Here is a 14,062-nt window from a genome sequence, read left to right on the forward strand (position 1 = left end):
AATTTGTTGGTATAAGTCGCCACCAACGCATAAATGGCCAGGATATTGGTTCATAAATTAATACAAATTTGTTTTTTTGTGAACAAACATTTAACTTGGTAGGCCACAATGTGTGTATTGCAATTATATAATACACAATATAAATATTATTTGTCAATACACTACGGAAATGCCTTACTTGTTTTGTTTTTAGTGGTAAATAGTGGTTTATGATGAATGTTATGCAGACTAAGGCACGATTTGTATACGGAAATGGATCATATTCCCGGAAACGCAACAAACTCTGTTTTCTTTAAACTAAACCCCAGACAGGAGTGGGCAACGTTCGCGGAAATGAAGGCTAACCTCGGCAATGTTGAACTATTACGTGTCGGTCAATACATTCGTTATATTACCAGCTGCGTGTTCGTGTTCGTGTTCGTGTCCGTGAATGTGATTGTAGAACGTGATTGTAGAACGTGATTGTAGAACGTGCCCGAGAACAGTGGCGGCTCAGGGTGTGATGTCACGTCAGGGTGGCACAAAGACGTGGCAACACTGCCTGTTGTGCCCAACGACTACTTGGACTGCCTCCCACCCCTGCAGGTCTCGCAGGGAGGGGCCAAGTCCTTTCCTACAATGGCGCGACTATAGTAATCCAATTACTTGACTCATTTAAAATTCTGCACCATGCAATGTATTGGACCCTAAATATCAACACCCTACATATGATTATACCAAAATCATTAGGATACCTTTTCCAATAAACTTCAGTATTTTTATATTTTGAATTACACAAACTTATAAAAAGTTTGCTGGCTAGTTAGGTTATCGTTTTACACGTCATTCTCACATATCAGGACTTTGGAGATTATCAGACAAAATTAAAGTGTCAAATCAACTTCTATAATTAGAACTTTGAAATTTATCCTGGGGTAAGTCTTTGATAAAATATGCAAATCAGATTTACCACTCATCATAAGGCTGAAACATACAGCAGTCTATGCCGTGCTCATGATAGTTAAACTCATAACTTTCTTGTGGAATACATACTCATTTCCAACCTTATCAGTCTGATGTCAGGGCTGTAACATGCACAAAATCTGTGCTGACCAATTTCTATTTCGGCAGGAATATTTTAACTTGTACAATCTTCTAAGCCAACATGACTAGAAACAGCCTTGCACAAAAATAAACATACTTCTTGCAATCATCAACTTCCAGCTATAATTTTTTTTTGAAGGTTACAATCATTTTCAAACAATGGTTATTGATACCTAAAAGGTTTGTTTAAAACATGGTGGCCAAAACTTAGTATGTCTTTTCTGAGACACATATATATATATATATGTGTATGTGTGTGTATGTATGTATATATGTGTGTATATATGTACATATGTATGTGTATATATATATGTATGTATGTGTGTATGTTTGTGTGTGTCTGTGTATATATATGAATCCTCATCTTAAAATCTGTTGATAAGTAAAATTATATAATAAAACATTATTTACATTCAGAAAAAATATCCATAAAAATATTCCAATTAAAACAATAGCTGAAATAAAATTTCATAGAGAACATTAACATCAAAGACATTGGTAACTTCATCAATTTACAAATACACTATACATAGTCCAAATAGCAATTAAATTTCTACCAATGATATAACACTAAAAATAAACAGATTAACTAGCAAATAAATCTAATTTAGACATGTGAGGCAAGCTCTGTACAGTACTACGCGTACATTTGGTTTCATTGCTGGCAGAAAACTTGAATATTGTTTGAAGTTTATTTACTAGGGATGTGCGGGTACCCGATATGTTCGGGTACTGTTCAAATCCTTAATTACCCGAACCCAGAATCGTTTTACGTACATGGATTTGAACAGTATTACAGATATTCACAAATGTTATAAATTTATTTAATATGGCACTAAAATACTAGCAGTGAAAAATCAAATTAGGCTACTATAACAAAGTATTTATAATATGATGTATCAAAGCAAGAAACGTAAATTAAATAATTAAAACAGTGACATTAAAAATTTCAAGATTTCGAGAGCTTAAAGTGTAATTACGAATATCGTCGTATAGCAAACTAGAAACTAAAAACAATTACATACTTACAGAAAAAAAGACTTGGCTATTTATTGGGGAAAAAATGGGTTTGTTTGCTGAAATATTTATAAAACTGAGATTTCCCCGTGGCTGCAGTTTATTAAGATTGAGTTGAGAATCGGCATTACTAAACTCAAAGTGTAAGCCAATAATTGGGAACATCAACAAACAAACAAACATCGCTACAAACATGAACGTTCAACAAAAAACTCAATGTAACTGCAGTGTTGCCAAAACTGTAAATACTATTTATCATATCTCGTATCTATAACATATAACATCCCTTAAATTACGTATAAAATCGTACCACAGGCAATGTTACACCATAAAAAATAATTTTATGTCCTACAAGACACTAAATCCTCATAAATGTAAGTATGGCAACACTGAAACGGTGAGGTAGTTGAGATGCACAGAAAATAAATTTCCCCGTAGTTATTTATGCGATGAATAATTTCCATATTCAACAAGCGTCACTGTTGAGCACGTAGGTATATTTCAGTTTGTTTCACATAACAGATTTTGTCATATTACCATTTATTTTAATATAAAACTTGCAGTACACTTTTTAAAATAATTTTTTTTTTGCCAAAACTCAAAACATTTCCTGCAACTGCGATTGATGTGCTCGTCGATAAGATTTCTTTCCGGCGCCGCATTTGTTCAGAATCAACATAACCTTCATACTGGTCTTTGTCTTTGAGTCTTGAATAGTAATTTATGTTATTTCATTGTGAAACAGTTTTCAGATATCGGTTTAGAAAAAAAAATGAGTTCCCACAGTGATGATGGTGCATGTACGCTGCCAGTGACGTCAAAACGAAAACACCGTAGTGGGCGTAGCTTTGTTTGGAATTTTATCACTAAAACTTCAGATTTTAAGTCTGAGTGTAAAACTGTTGCACATGACCTTAAATGCACCTCAGGTAGTACTTCAAGCATGAAGAAATTTTTAATGCTGCACAAGAAAGAGTATTATGAATTTCTTCAGCTTCAACAGAATACAAAGTAACAACCGCTAGTGGAAAAACAAGTACAACAAACACTCACAGATATTATTCAAAAAGTGTTAAGTACTCAAGTCAAAATCCCCGTGCCGTTGCTATTACAAACAGTATAGGCAGAATGATTGCCTTAGATCTGCAGCCATTCAGCATGGTAAATGATATGGGTTTTCGAGTAATGATGTACGTATTGGAACCACAGTACACAGTTCCAAGTCGCACCACCTTTTCAAGAAGCGTTATTCCTGAACTGTATGAACACACAGTTTCAAAAATTACTAGCAACATGCGAAATGATTTCAAAGATGGTGTGAACTCAGTATCTGTCACTACTTGAGCAAGAACTTTGAACTTGTGCAAGACACATTAGGGAACTTTCCTTTATCAGGAGAACACAGTGGCACTGCTATGCCTGTGTATATAGTATCTGACAATGCCAAAAATATGAAACTAGCATTGTCAAAAACTTCATGGGTAGCACTGAATTGTTTAGGCCATATACTGCAACTGGCTATAAATTACAGCAAAAAGCAAGAAGGTGCGCAGTATAGTGGGCCACTAAAAGCATAGTTCTCAGGTGAGCCAAGACTACATAAGCTGCAGAAGCAAATGGGAAAACCACAGCACGGGCTTATCCAAGATGTTGATAAACGCTAGAATAGTGTATTTGTTATGCTGTCCCGTTTGCTAGAGCAAAAGGAAGCTGTTGCTGCAGAACTTGCATCCTCATGTTCACTGGATAATTTGGTCTCCCATGAATGAAACAAATTTCAGGACTAATTGATGTATTATCACCTATACATGAAGCAACAAACGACTTGAGTGGTGTGCCGGAAATTAGGCATTTCGTCACTTTTTTTTAATTTTTCTATAATTTAAAAAAAAAAAATTGGAAATCTTATTTTTTAATTTATCTGGTTGTTAAGGGGGTGATTTACTCTTTGTTAAGCCGGTGTACGCCACGTGTTTAAACTTTGTGCCAGTGGACCGAAAACCCCTTTCTCAGGGGGCCTATCTGATATTTTGCTGTCTAATGTGGGCATGGGCAGCCCGGTTGAAATTTCTCTCGCCTGCAGTCACGTCCCGAGTTTGTAATATTATTTCTCTTAATGACCAAAATTGCATAGAGCAGCTTGTGGGTTGCAAGCTGCTACTTCTTACAGGCTTTCTGAGATTAGCGGGTCTCGTCACGAACCAGTATCCAGTGGACCTCTGTTCCCATCTTAGTGGCTATTTCTGTCCCCCCTTCCTCTCTCTCCACCTCACCTTAGTTCTGAGAAATCAAGTCGGGGGCAGTGACCTGACGTGAAATTAGCCAAGACGATGGCCTAATTCATGGACTTTCTCCCTGGTCTTACAGAGACGTCCACGACATCTAGCGGCAGACAAAGTAACCGCGGGCCTGGTCGACAGCGTGCAGAGCACACTCTCGTGACACCTGGTGGCAAATCAGCTCACCGCCTCAGTTAGTTCCCCTTTACGCCGCTAGAAAGCAGCGCCGCGGCGCCATAAGGCACTATGCTTTCTTCTCGCTGCCTATAGAAGTCAATTGTTTGTTGTTTCCTGTTACCACCGGTTGAGATCGCGCATGTCGTTTGTTGTCACGCCCGTCTCGGGCACCTCCGCTTGTTTTCGGTATAGAACCGAACCTTCCCCCTCCTTCTCCCTAGGGGCCATAGCGCCCGATTTAATTAGGAGCTGTGTCCGCCATCATGGCACTCAGTACTCTGACCTTGGCTACTGATCACGTCTTCTCGGCGTCCTCTGCGCTAAGAGGCTTTTCGCGGGAACGGCGATTTTTGGTTGCTTAAAAGATGTAGTCAGTTGCTTAAGGGATGTGATCCCATTTGTACAGTAGCCAGGCAGATGTAGTTGTTAGAAAAAGTCACGTGTAGTTAAATTTTTTAATTTTTTTCATTCTTTAAAAATTTTGGTTTCCTAACGCGCATCCGCGATTTCTCGGTGCGCGTCATCCTGATGTCGGCGCGAGACACCTCGGAGGCCCTGTTTGGTGAGTAATCCGTTTTTTATTTTCCTCCCCATATTCCCGTTTGTTGGCCTTATGCGCTGACTGTGTATGACTGTCCGAAAGAAGGTCTAATTCGTTTTGAATTTGACTTGTGTTTCAGACAGGGTCCAAGTTTCGGGGGAGAGAAATTGCTCCCCGCATGATCTTCGGGAGCTCCAGCTGATTTCCCCCTTTAGAAGAGTTTTCCTCTCGGTCCGACGTCATCCTGGGAAGACCCGGGTGATATGAGCTATATATATATTCCACTTGCATAGAAGGAACTAAATTCATTAAAAATATACCAGCGAGCAGTGCTTTAAGAACGTAATCCTCAATAACATGTAAAATCAAGGAAACTCATATAGATGTAATCGTTGGAAGAATCAAATTTTGGTGCAATTTTTAAATTTTTGTTTATGTAATCATTTGTTTGTTAAGGTGTACTATGTATTGTTTTAAATAATGTTGGGGCACCCCCTTAACTTTGTGAATTACTAAGATCTTTATTATCATGTCGAAATAATGCTAAAACAAAACCTCTTAATAATAAACAAGGAAAACCTATAGACCAAATTATTTATATGGTGTATTTATTTATCATATACCTTCTTCTACATAACGATCCACGAACTCCCGAGTTACTAGTGTGCAGGGAGTGTAAATTTTGTCTTGTTCACCGCCTCGTGTCCCCTCTGGTAATTAACCTTAATTTTCTTAATATTTTGCCCAGCAGTTTCCAAGGTGTTTTTAATTAGTTTAAAATAATATAGTTTGGGCACGAGGGGCGTTACAGTGGCAAGAAGTATGCAACTATTTCTATGGTGATTTCTATTATTGATGGTTTTAAAAATCTGCTCGAAAGCTTCATCAGTAGGGCTGATGCCGGAAGTGGTATCATCTTTGCACGCAATTTATTTAAGGCTGTAATGACATGATTCCAAGACTATAGGTTACGCAATGAATATCTTGTTTCTATGATTGTCTATCCTCGTTATAAAGTTGTTTTATTACAGGAATATGAAAAGAAAAAAAGCCTTCATACGCTAAATAGGGAGTGATCTAAGTCTGGCAGGGAAGCACCAAGAATCAATTCCGAGTACACAAGGGAATCCTGAAACTTCATTGGCTTCTAATTTTTCAGTGTGGGCGAAATTTGACCAAGTGTCTCAAATAGCTGCTGTAAATGAGGCCTCTTCGTATAGGTACAGCAATATGGATAGACTGGATAGTGACAAACTATCTAAAAGAGCCTGTCATCAATAGGCATTTGGATCCATATGAGTGGTGGAAAACGAATGAGCGCCGTTTCAGTTATGTGGCATTTGCTGCAAGTAGAATGCTCTCAGTTTCCGCTACTGCCAAGTGAGAGGCTTTTTTCTACTGCTGGAAATATTGTCACATCTCGCAGACAGAATCTTGCACCTGAACTAATGGAAATGTTAACATTTTTGCATGGCAATCTCTAAATTGCCACCTAGGCCTATATCATTTTTAGAGACTTTTGACTTTGTTTTGTTTATTTTGATTGAGTAATAGGCAATCAGATTACTTTAGGTTTGAAAAAGTTCTAGTGTGCTTGAATTGAACTCCACTGTAGGAGGTAAGTTTTCTCAGCTAATTTAATGGATTTTGTATGCATGTATGAAACCAAAACATTTTAAAAATTGTTCAGATATGGTAGTTTCAATAAAGTGACCAAATATTATTTTTGTTCTTATAAATAGTTGTAGGCATGTTGTACTAGCCTATATCTTTATTATTGTGAACCATATTATTAATAAAATTAGATATCTAAATAAAAGTAGCCCAACTTCTTTTGCTTGATTTGTAGTCAGTTGTAGTAATTATAGAATTTTGTATTATTTTTATTTTAAAAATACTGCTAAAGCTTGCTTACGTTATCGCTACAACTAAGATCTTACATATGTGAATATGATATACAGTTAATTATGTACTTCAAACTGCACCAAAACATGTCAATATAGGCCTAGAAATGAGCTATCTTTAAGCATTCATGTAATAGAAACTTGTGAAAACCGATTGAATTAGGTAGGTTGTAATAATGCAAGAACCCTGCCCTCCTAGCTAAATATTTTTCTTTTAAACTATTTTTATGCATGTAAAAATTTCTTAAAAAGTCTCTCTAATGGTATTTTACAGTTTTTATATATTTAAGGGTTGATATTTGCACTTGCTATGTGTTTTAAGAATGTACCTTGTATGCTAACAGACATTTTCAATGATTACTATTTTTTATGTAATTATTCACAAATAAGCCGCTGTACTGGATGCTTGCCTGTTTTGGCCTACTTTTTCAGGTTTTTCTAAATAAGTCTAATTTTGTCAAGTAATTTGTTTTATGATTGCTGTTCTTAAAATTTCATTAACGTGTTGCATAATAATTCTAGAACAAGGGACTGTGTCTGGGGTGATGTGTAAAAAGAGAGAGGCATAAGAGGCCTGTAAGTGCAAGTGAGAACGAAACAGTGATTCCCCGCCAACAGAGATAAAAGCTGAGATTCACCACTGGGAACTGTGTGATAACTGCTGTCTCACGGTGTGGGAGAGAGAAGGAAAATGTAAAGTCCCTGGCTCTATGGATGGAAAGAAAATTGTTTTCAATGTATGTTGTGTACTCCTATTGGCTTGTGATGTGTAGTGTGAATGAAGCGTGTGTGTGATTGGTCGGTGAGGTCATGTGACTTCTCCTCCCTGCGTGGAGGAAACTGTGGCATGACTTTGCCAGTCGTCCGTCGATTGCTGCACCAGGAGGGCGCGTAAAACACGAATTAAAAAGTAAGAAAATCTTTTTATTTCATATGAGCTGTAACAAGGTCAAGTAAAGAATATTTGAAACTTGCTTCATGTTTTGGTTTTCATGGTTTAGAGTATTTATTATTAATTAAGTTTACATAATTATAAATATTTCAATCTCAGTGTAAGAAATAATTGTCAGTAGTTACAATTAGAAAAAAAAGAACACACATTTTTAAATTTATCAGTTATTTTTTAATATTCAGAATCTGATTCATATCTCCAATATTGCCAGGGATTCAAATCGGATTCGAACCAGACTGAGAATCAAGGATTCGCACATCCCTATTATTTACCATCAAAAATAGAGCAAAAGATGGAAGTTAAGTATCAATAGTGGAACTAAATTTTTGATAAAGAATCCACAGCGTGTTATTGGCATGGGACGAATGCACAAGTTTCAAATATGCCATATTTAGGAAACTGTAAACCCATTATAGCAATCCGCTACTACAAAACTATAAATATCTTGCCTCATTTCCTTCTTATAACTGTCAGTGAAACCAGTTATGCATTGAGAAAAGAAAATGGGGCAGTGTACAAGTTTGCCATGGGCACATGAATGGCTCCCGACGGGAGCAGGTGCTTTGGGGCAATAGCCCCTCCCAAGCTCTAATTATGTTTATGTTAATTTCTGAATGTATATTTATGTTTACTTAAATACTTTAATTAGTGTGTTAAACGAAAGTTCAGCATCTAAGACCATGAATTGGTACATATTCAGAGGCCAATTTCTGACTCATTTAATGTAATGTTTTGCAACTGCATTCTTTCTTTGTACAATGGCTCCTCCTGCAAAGTCTTCCTGGAGCTGGCCCTGCATGGGCATTGCAAATGAATATATGTATTCCATTTGTAAATTAAAACCCTTTAACATGTCTGTACTTTTGGAAAGGTTCTTGATGTATCAAGGTCTCTTTAGACACACCAGTGCCGTGACAGTGCACCGAAGAGGTGAAAAAATTTCTTCCAGAAATTCTAAGGGTGTTGTTCAACCCCAACCGTGGCATGACCGTGGCAGTGCAGACAGTACTCTCGCCGACGCCATACCGTGGTCGTCGTATTTCTTGCCACTAATATTTTCTCATTTCACGGCCACGCCACTGGCAGATTTGTGAGTGTCATGTAGTGTTTAAACAAGAATGATGAACCACTCAATGAATTAGTTCGTGGCAATACAGTTTTGTATGATCTGTCAAATCCTAATACACGGACACAGAAATCAAGAATACCCTGTGGACAAAAATAGGAGCGGAAATGAATATAACTGTTAAGTAAATACATGTATATATAAGTAATATTTCATAGTATTGGCAATGCAACAGCACTGAGGAATTTTTTCATCACTGTACATACTGGAAATATGTAAAAGGAATACATTAATAATATTTCATCAAATGGTACCCAATTGGTGTAAGTAAGCATAGTATCAAAATTGTAAGAAGTGACATATATGATCATATGTTTTGCACAGTGTACTTTAGTTGTGACTATAAGTTTAGAGTATATCTAGCTATTTCTTTGCCAAGGCAGAGACCCTTAATCGGAAGAGAAATAGTTTGTGAACAGTTCTCTGATACAAAATGCACCTGTCATAGCATTGCCCCCTTGCAAATGTAAATTACATAGTGTGTGACCCCCTCCCCCTCTGCCTAAATCCACTTTCTGAGTAACATAATTATCCATATTTCTAATGTATTTTTTAATGAAGTTATGCAGTAAGCAAGTGGCCAGAATTATGTCATTTACGTACTTTGGTACGGATTGAATCCGCCTATTATAAAGTCTAACTTTTGAGACAACATTCCAAACGTGTTTTCTGATGTCCTCCTGGCGCGACTGAAACGAATGTTGAAGCTATGCTTACTGTCATTAAACTCATCTCCTGGATAAAGTTGCATCAGATAGGTTTTGAGAGGAAAAGCCTCATCAGCAACAAAAACGTATGGGACGTGAGTATCAGTGTTTGGTATGGTAGAATCTGCTGGTACATTCAAAGAGCCTTGCTGAAGTGCTTTACCTAAATTTGATGCTGCAAATATTCCCCCATCACTATTATTGCCATATTCCCCTACATCGACAGCAATTAAGTTACAGTAAGCATCTACAAGTGCTAACAAAACTATAGAGAATGTCTTTTTGTAATTAAAGAAAAGTGACCCAGTGTTCGGAGGAGCCTGAATAGTGACGTGCTTCGCATCCAACGCTCCTATGCAGTTTGGAAAATTCCAAATGTCATTAAAGTCCTCAGCTATGGTCTTCCACATGTCTTCTGTGGGCGTTGGCATCAATTCGTCCATTAAATTTTCTGTAATTATTCTGCATGTTTCTTGTACAATCTTGTGGACTGTACTATGACCCATGTGATAGCTAAACGAAATCATGTTTAGCGCATCACCAGTAGCCAAATGCCTGAAAGAAAAATGAAACGTACGTATCCACTTAATTGGAAACGATGAATCATGCATACGTTTGTGTACATTGAGTTCAAATGTCAAAAAGTCAAAAAATTCACTAAATATTATAAAAGTTATTAAAAAAATGTAGAATAGTTTAAACCTTTTAAAAGTTTTAAAAAAGAATTTGAAAATTGTGCTGCAGTCCACAAAAAATGAGCTAAATAAAACAAATTTCTAATACAAACCACAATCTGTAATAATTGTTCAAGTTGTCACAAGATATTCCTCCATGTAAACAAATGTATTAATATTTTCCTACATTTCCCGCTATATCTCAAAATCTGAACAGTCTTTAAAATGTTCTAATATGTTCGCAATAGCATAACCCGCACACTTCCTGAAACAGTATAAACTATATTTTAAATCCTTTAAAATAATTGCAAAGAATTTAATAATTTAAGCACAAATTTCTGAAATTAAAACAAACATTTCAACAGACCAAAAATTGTTCCCAGACTACTAAAATAGTTCACCATAAAACGTTTTTAAAGGGTTTTTAACTTTTCCGACAATTTTCTGAAGCGTTTTAACATTTCTTGTATTGCAACAATTTGCGCCGATTTTGGAATGACGTCCTGCATATAAACATATCGCTATTAGAAACACAGTACGACTAAACTGTTTATTTGTAAGGTAAATTAATAACACAGAAATGTTATTTAACTAATATTATTTGCTATGTGTTTCAGGCTCGTTATGTAAAACTAGATGGGGAAACATCAGGGATAACTTCAGAAAGTTGTTAAAGAAAAATAAAATTGTGAGTGGTCAAAACTCCAAAAATGTGAAGCTTTACAAGTATTCTGAGCAGTTGAGCTTTATGAAGGACTATTTCCAGGAGAGGGAGACAAGGAGTAATATTTATGAAGCAGCAAGTAACAAGGACCTCAGAGACGAGGTTGACGTAGATGAGTCTATATCTTGTCACCATGACGAAGATGCTGAAGACCAAACAATGGAAGCCAAAAGTCTGTAACTGTACAGTCACAAAGTCACACTTGGACCAATCCAAAACGAACAGGTTCAATTCAAAGTGTAATACCATGAAAGAAAACAAAACAGTCGTTACCAAACATTGCAACCCCAAAAACTGCCGCTGCTACAGTAATGGAATATCTCATACAAAAGAATGAAAGTGGGAACTGGTCTTCACCGCCACTACAACATCCTGTTGATGCTTTTCTTTGTGGAATAGCTCCATCTTTGAAGAAATTGCCGCCTCATTATTGGCATTATTTTAAATCAGATATTTTTGCTGCCGTTCAAAAGTATGAGTTGAAACTGCTTCTAGACCAGCAGCAAGTTCCACAGTCGTCTGGCTCATCACACGGATCCACCCCTACGTTTCTGGAACAACCTTCCCCTGCAGGAAGCTCTCATCACTCTTCTTTAGAGAATGCATATCAAACATCAACACCATCTACTGATGAAGCCCAGCCAGCCACTCCAGTCAACTTTTCATTGCAAGAGTATTACCAGAGTTATTCAGAGTGAAAATAAGCTAAAAGGAACAGTTTGTGACATTTTAAGCTTTTCTTCTCATAGTCGCGAAATTTAAAATGTCTAAATGTAAATTATTTTCACGTATTTGTTTTCTAAGAATATTGCACATACCTATACTAACATACATATTAGGTTTTCATTTATTGTGTAGTGATAGATTCCTAATATACAGGATGGTCCTGAACTACAGGTACAAACTCCGTAAGTTGATTATAATGTAGGTATAGTTGTAAATAATGATGGTGGACGAATACTCTCTTGCTATGATGGCTTTCCTCCAGTGAGTGTCCTGCTTTTGAAGATAATCTTCCAATTTCTTCAACAGTAAGTTGAAAGTATTTTCTGACTTTCTAAAACATGCTCCATCATCTGTCAATTGACTGTACAAAGTAGCAAATTCCCCTTCTCTTCCTCTATTTTGCCACGCCTGATGGACCCACTTCTGTTTTTTCACTTGCACTTCCTCTTCTTCTTCTTCTTCATCCAAAATCACAGCAATAGCCAAGAGGTCATCCTCCGAGCATGTAGCCATCTCAATAACCGCTACACACCGGGTGAAACACTGACCATTGTGACTAAACAGCACTGTGACATCACGGCCAGTGGATTCACGGGCCGGTCACGGCACTGGTGTGTGTAAAGAGACCTTCATACTGAAAGTTTATAATTTGGAAATTTCAATAGTTCATGTATGGAAATTTAACAATAATGCAAATTGAAATTCTTTTTGTTGTTAATTTAACTAATGCTGGGTGAAATAAGTTTTTTTTAACAGCTTTATAGTTCTAAATTGGCATAATGTTACTGTTTTCAGAAAACAGAAAACAAAGAGTTAAGCCTGATTGATGTCTACCCACTTTTCACTAATGGGCCAGCCATCAATTAAACATTCTTTGAAAAGTAAGTACTTAAGGTGCAATTTGTGAATTAAGTTTCAATATACATATTTTGTTGCAGGGTGTACAACCGGGACGTCCGAGCCTCGTGCAGCCTCGCCTAGTGTCTGTGGTACCGCAGTACGTCATTCGGCTGCCGGGTATATTAGTCCGCGCACGCGCCGGCTCACGAGCTTATAGCCGGACTGCACACTAAGTCTTCTACCATGTCGAGCGGCCGCTACAGGACTTCGTCGCCGTTGGTGGTAGAGCCCATTTTCGGTCTCTACAGCTAGCACACGAGTGATATCCTGTTTACCACGGACTCCGACGGCTGCGATTATAAAGGCAAGTACTGGAAAGTCTGAGGGGCAGAATCGGCCCGTGTCCACCATTGTGTTTTGATGTCTAAAACTATACGCGCGGGGTTAATGAACTGGGACTATGTTCGCTGGTCTCCCCCCCCCCCCCCTGGAAACAGTTACATTAACTCTTTCAGTGCTGCAATCGACTGTAGTCGATTGCTATCCTCTTAGTTTAAAGTGCTGTGATCGACAAATGTCGATTTGCAACACTCAATTCAATGCGGAAGTCGATTTTATTCCCTGCTTGGTTATTTTCTACGTCTGTAATAGCCTGCGATCTGTTGAGGAAATTGTCAACTACTTGAGTTAGTGTGCCAGTGGTTCAGTGGATAAAAAATAATTTTTTCTTTGTTGTAATACTGATGATGTGATGATGTCACTGAATTATTGCTGTGATTTTTTTCTGCTTAGAATCTTTATCTAACAAAATTATTTAATTTTTAATAGCAAAAATGATGGAAAAATGACAAACTAAATATTTTTTATGTATTTGTATATGCATTAAAAATATGTTTCTATTTAGTTTTTGTTAACATTTTGAAGATAGATAGAGTAAAAGAAATACTATTCTGCGTAAAATAATTGTTTTTATTCCATTTTGTTAGGATACATGATTTATAAATTATTTCAAAGCAATATTTTCAGAGAATTTTTTTTTTTTGGTACTAAACAAAAGAGATATTTTGCATGGCAATTTTTTGTAAGAAAAAAAAACTTTTTTCATGGCAGACCGTAAGCGTTTTTTTGATCCATCAAAACAAGAAGATTACGAAAAATTGCTAGAACTTTTAGCTGCCGATTCTGAATCAGAAGACGAAACACTTAACAGTCAAAGTGATAGTGATGTAGATGTAGACGTAGAGTGCAACGAGTCAAACTCTGACAGTGAAAACGAAGATGCGTCTGTAGATAGAAGTAACTGGTTCCGTGT

Source organism: Bacillus rossius, chromosome 1 (assembly GCF_032445375.1).
Source record: "Bacillus rossius redtenbacheri isolate Brsri chromosome 1, Brsri_v3, whole genome shotgun sequence".
NCBI lineage: Eukaryota > Metazoa > Arthropoda > Insecta > Phasmatodea > Bacillidae > Bacillus > Bacillus rossius.